This window comes from Colossoma macropomum, unplaced genomic scaffold, assembly GCF_904425465.1.
Source record: "Colossoma macropomum unplaced genomic scaffold, Colossoma_macropomum, whole genome shotgun sequence".
In the NCBI taxonomy this organism is placed as follows: Eukaryota; Metazoa; Chordata; class Actinopteri; order Characiformes; family Serrasalmidae; genus Colossoma; species Colossoma macropomum.
This window is the reverse complement of record NW_023495300.1, coordinates 5,956-11,910: the sequence shown is the minus strand read 5'-3', so window position 1 is coordinate 11,910 and position 5,955 is coordinate 5,956.

The window sequence follows — 5,955 nt, the reverse complement described above, 5'->3', positions numbered from 1 at the left end:
TGACGATCCTAGCAGCAGCATTTTGAACACACTGTAACCTAGTCAGGGTTTTGACAGGGAGGCTAGAAAAAAAGAACATTGTAGTAGTCTAGCCGTGATGTCACTACTGCATGCATAAGTGTTTCTACATCAGCTTGGCTGAGAAATGGTCGGATGTGAGAAACATTACGAAATATTATATCAGAGAAAGAGCTGTTTTATTCTGATTAAAGGTGTTGTCAATATTCACAAACGAACAAAAATGTCAGCTTCTGGTTACGTCAAATGGAGGCGCCAAACTCAGCTGGTCTCAAGACCAAATTACCAGTTTATCTTAATGAACGAGATCATTCATTTACCATCTCAAGACTGGTCTAGATGCTACAACACTACTAGAAACTGTAAATAAGCACAGTTGATGTTCAAATAAAGTCAAATCACTAGAAATTAACACCTTCTTAGCACATGGTAATTAGAAATCTTCACTTTAGAACAGAGCAGGGTTTCCCAGTCTGAGTCTTGGTGACCCTTTGCTCTGCTTGCAGCCAATGAGGTGTTGATGTTGTTAAGGTGTGTTTTCAAATGTATCTGGTTTTATAATTTGAGTGAACAGCTGTCTTTGAGAATAATAATATCACTGCTTAACTGGTTAGTATATTTTGTGCTTTAAAGGACAGAATTGTGGGTATTTGACATTTTAGTGAAGCATAAATATTGGAAGCACTATCAGTCTGATCAGAAATCATTGTTAAGAGTGACGTTACTGTACATGTAAAAGGATATGATGTCCTGTTTTTTTTATTTTTTTGCTTTACTGATCTAATTTATCTAATTTATTTTTTTTCTTCTGATGCAGAATTATTTCCAGTATCTGTTATTAGTTGCATCTGACTTTACATCATTGATTAGAAAAGCTACTGAAAGTGGGTGTTTCTTTTTTTTTCCAATGAAAAAAAAGGTACTGAAAAAGGAAGCACTGTTTTCAAAGATCTTGGCAGGTGGTCTCTACTCCTGTTTGGATGCATAACATTTGTTTTGAGAAGCTAATAGATTCTGCACATTTGCAGAAAAGATGTTGAGAATGGTAACAGAACCAGTAGGGGGCAGTATTGCATAATTTTTTGTAGAACGTGGAAATTATACCAATGAGTTCTCACTGTTATAAATCTGACTGTTACTTCTGAGCTCCACCAACAGCGTACTCATATGTTCCTTTTGGAAATTCAGTCACTAAAGTCTTCTCTTCATTTTTGTACAAACATACAGCCAGCCTGTTTGAACTGCTGGAACCAAGTACATTAAACCTGAAGTAATAGACTCCTCTGAGTGGAGCAGTGAAAACACCTGCAGAAGGAGAAACAGATGGATCAGTACAGAGTCTCTACACCACCAGAGAGAAGAACCAAACCAGACATCAGACACCGTCTCTGTACTGACTGTACATTTACCTGTGATTGGACTGAACGCGTTTCCAATGTTTGTGATCTCTTTGCTGAAAACCAGTATGGTGTTCACATTGAAAGGCCAGAGGTAGCCATTTAAGCCTCGAGCGAATGAGAATGCCACCTTTGGTCTGTCTGCATGAATGAATGAATTAATAAACAAACAAATAAATCAATGTCATTTTTGATACTGATTTGGTGTGTTGAATTTTGCATGTTACTCAGCTTTTTTATTAATAAAGCCTTTGAAAAATGATCTTTCTGTTTCACATGTAAGACTTACTTGCATTATCCTCTCTCAGTGCTTCCGCACCACCTTCAGCAGAGACCACTCTCCCCTCCAAAGCTGGGAGACACACAAAACAAATAAATAACTATCCAACCAGCTAAACACAGAATCAGATTATTGACCAAATGAATCAGTTTCAGTAAAGCTCTGTAAACAAAGGCTACACTTCACAAATATCTATGCTAAACCCTGGACTTATATACTAAACTAACAGATCACAAGAAACAAGGAACAGGTGAGGTGAATCACTACTTAGGTGAAGCAGACCTGTGGAGAGTCATGTGAGGGAGATCAGAGGTCATGTGATCAGGCGAAGTGTTCTGGGAGATGGATTGCAGAGGCTGGGAGGTAGTGTCAGTGGGAACGGAGGGAGGTGTGACAGCGAGATAGACTTGGCCAAAAATTATTTATGATATTCAATAAACAGCGTACCCTCATATCACTGGCTAAAGTCAACCATCGTGGCCAAGTACAGGTCCAGTTCCTCCCAATGTTCAGGGTAGACTTGACACAAAACATCTCTATAAATGTCAAATGTGACAACGAACTCCCCAAAGGAGAGATTGTGCTGCAGCCTAGGATCAGACATTTTAAGAAAAAACGAAAGATGGATGGACGAGCAAGGAGGCCTAATTAAAGTTCTTACTCTGAAGAATATTGGACCTGATGCAAGCAGAGGGCAGTAGCCACCGCAAGAGGAATGAGCGGCCTACCCAAGGCTTGTGCAGGTAGAGCAGTGGAGAGACTGGAAGACTCTGGATGACTTACTGCAGTTGGAGATCCAGGGCAGCTGGATCCTAGGAGACTGGAGGCCGAGAATGCAGAAGAGCAGGGTGCTTGCAGGAACTTTTCGCAGTGAGCTGATGCTGTGGGAGAAGCAGGAGCAAGTCTGCAGGAGGAATGGAGGGGCTGCTCAGAGCCGGAATGTCATGATCACACAAAGGCCCCAAAATCTTCTTGGAAGGTCAAGAAGACCATAAAGACTCACAGCTATGGATGTGAGCACTGCAATGCATAGAAGTCATCAGAGTCAATCAGAAACTTGAATATCAGCGATCTCTCTCGGAGACGTAGCTGCTATGTGTATCAAAATGACGGAATGTCAGGGACTTGCCCTAAGCATCTCCTTACACCATTAGCCTGACCAGTCTTGTGTCACTGAGTCCCATTTTGAGTTGCTTAAACCGTTTATCATATCTTCAGCATTTTCATAAAACCCGAAAAAAAAACAAACAAACAAAAAAAAAAAAACAAGGTTGTTGTCTTCTTGTAATGTTACATGTTTTGATTAAAATACTACCTTATGATCAGGGAAATGATTAAACACATTAAATTTTAAATTTTTGGGTTATGCATGAACAAATGACACATTGAACCAATGATAATGCATATGCAGAGCACAACTTGTGTCCTGGAAAGATAAGTAGTGCTAGATATGGCAGGTAACAGGAAGATCTGGAACAAAAACAAACCCAGAAGTTTATCTCCTTTATGATGGATAAACAGAATCTGTGTTTATTTTAATGATCATTTCTGTCACTACACAACAAATGGGAGTTCACAGTTAAAGTGTGTGTATGCCATTGTAGGAGGTGACAGTATTCTACATTGAACTAGCTTATCAAGGCCACAGTCTACTTGATGGGATGAGGAGCTCAGTCTTCTGGGAGGAGCGTAAAGTAGAGCCACTACTCCTCCAGATTGAGAGGAGACCATTGAGGTGGTTTGAACATCTGATTGGGATGCCCCCCTGGCCACCTGCCATTGGAGGTTTACCAAGCATGGCTTACTGGGATGAGAGGTCGTCGTAGGACTTGCTGGAGGGATTATATCTCCAAGTTGGCCTTGGAGCAGCTCAGGATCCCCCAGAATGAGCTGGAGGAAGTTACGGGGGACTCTCTGTTTTCTCTATTGCTATCGTGACCCAAGTTGGATCAAGTGGTTTAAGAAGATGAATGAATGAATGACGGTCAGGATCAAAAGCTTTCAGTTGCTTATGTTCTCAGCTGCTTTAATAAGTGCTGTTCTGCAATTACTTATTGATACTGTCACTAATCTCCATTTTTGGGTTTTTGACATAATTTGAAGGTGCCTGTTTTTTACATTGTGTGTAAATTTCATGATAAATGGACCCAAAGAAATGGGCCAAAATGACTGGCTTCAACAAAAGTCTAGTTTCATTGAGTTATATTGAATATGTTTTTTCTTCTCCTGTAAAAATATCATGGTAACACTTTCTATGAATGTCACCTTTTGTAAGCAGCTATAAACATATTTATAACATGTTATAATGCATTCATAAGGCATTATAAACATGGTTATAAATATTTATAAAAAAAAGAATTACACTGAATTACCCTTTATAGCCATGTTTATTATACATTATGAGTTATTAATATAATGCATTATAAATAGTGTTAATAACATGTTATAATGTCAGTGCCAAAGAAGTCAGTCCCAGCTTGGAGAGCATAAAGTGAAGACAAATACCAAGCTAACGGTGGTGAACATTACCTTTCCCACATTGGGTAAAACACTGATGGCAGCTCTAGTTTAAACTCTGACATTTGAAGCCTGTAATGTGCTTTATTGTGAATGTTTTAGTGTTTCAGTAAATCCTTCAGTAAATACTTCAACTTGAAGCCTCACTCTTAACACTGGAGGAGGCTTTAGTACAGTACGCTTCACTTTACTTAGAGCAGACAAATACGATTTATGAGCTCTTATAATTTGTTATGATCAGTACTTATAATGTATTATGTTAACAATTCATAATGTATAATAAACATGGCTATAACGTATAGTGCATTTTAGTCTTATGAATGTATTATAACATGTTATAAACGTGTTTATAGGTGCTTACAAAGGTGACATTCATAGAAAGTGTTACCAAAATCATTTTGGAGATTCCGACAACAGCAATTTGTGTTTTCATGGTAAATAAGATGCATTCTGATTCTTCAGTCTTTTTCCAGTGAGCATGTGTACATTAACTACATCTCCCATCTCCAACTGGACTGCAATTAGAAGCACATTCATGGGAAAAAGTTGTGATAATGTATATACACTTATATAAAGGCTTAGTGAATATTATTTGGAGCACAAATCCAAAACTTAAAATTGTATTATGTTACAGAGGTAAGCGAATGCAGTGTTAGGAGTCTTGCCAAGGACTCTGATTGGTATAGCATGGTGTGCTTGGTCTGACAGAGAATCAAACCCCAGTCTGCTATGAGAATGGCAGTAATATTACCAACTACACTATACCAAATGAATTAAAGGGGTAAAATATCCTTTTATGTTCAGTTCAGCTTCCTCTGGAATCACTACACACACATTTTGATCACATGATCTCTCTGAAAGTTCTTCGTGCCACTTGCTTTCAATGATAAACATCACTTTAGGAAATAAACACAACACACTTGTGCAGTACAAAATGATTCTTTATGTCTATGAAGCGTTTTTACCACATTTTTTGTGATGCTGAAAATGGCAAGGAATGGTGAGGAACTTAAAGCAAAGAAAGTATTAATATATTACAAGTAAAGAAGAAAGCATCAAGCTACATAATTGTTCTGTATTCTGATATACTTATGTTTGTTTTTGCCCTGTTCAATGATTTCTGGCACTTAATATGTTACTCATTTTTTAATAATCTCTCGAAAGTTTTAAATGCAGGTCACATTTTATATGTATTCTAAAACAGTATCAGCTACAGAAGCCAAAGGCAGTTTATTGTGAAATATAGTCTTAGAACTTAGAATGCAATATTTGTCCTCACCAGTAAAAACACTTCACATAGGAAAGAGCAGAAAACCACTGAAAGTACAATGGTTGTCACTGTTGTCATAAATCTGACTGCCACTTCTGAGCAAAACATACACATGATCTCCTTTCTGCAGCAGCAGAGTGGCTCCACCAACGGCGTACTCATACTGTCCTTTCGGGTATTCAGTCACGTCTAAGATTTTCTGATGATTTTTGTACAAACATACAGCCAGCATGTGTGACTGCTGGAACCAAGTACATTAAACCTGAAGTAATAGACTCCTTTGAGTGGAGCAGTGAAAACACCTGCAGAAGGAGAAACAGATGGATCAGTACAGAGTCTCTACACCACCAGAGAGAAGAACCAAACCAGACATCAGACACTGTCTCTGTACTGACTGTGCATTTACCTGTGACTGTATTGTACGTCTTTCCAACATCTGTGATTTGTTTGCGGAAAATCAGTATAACGCCAGC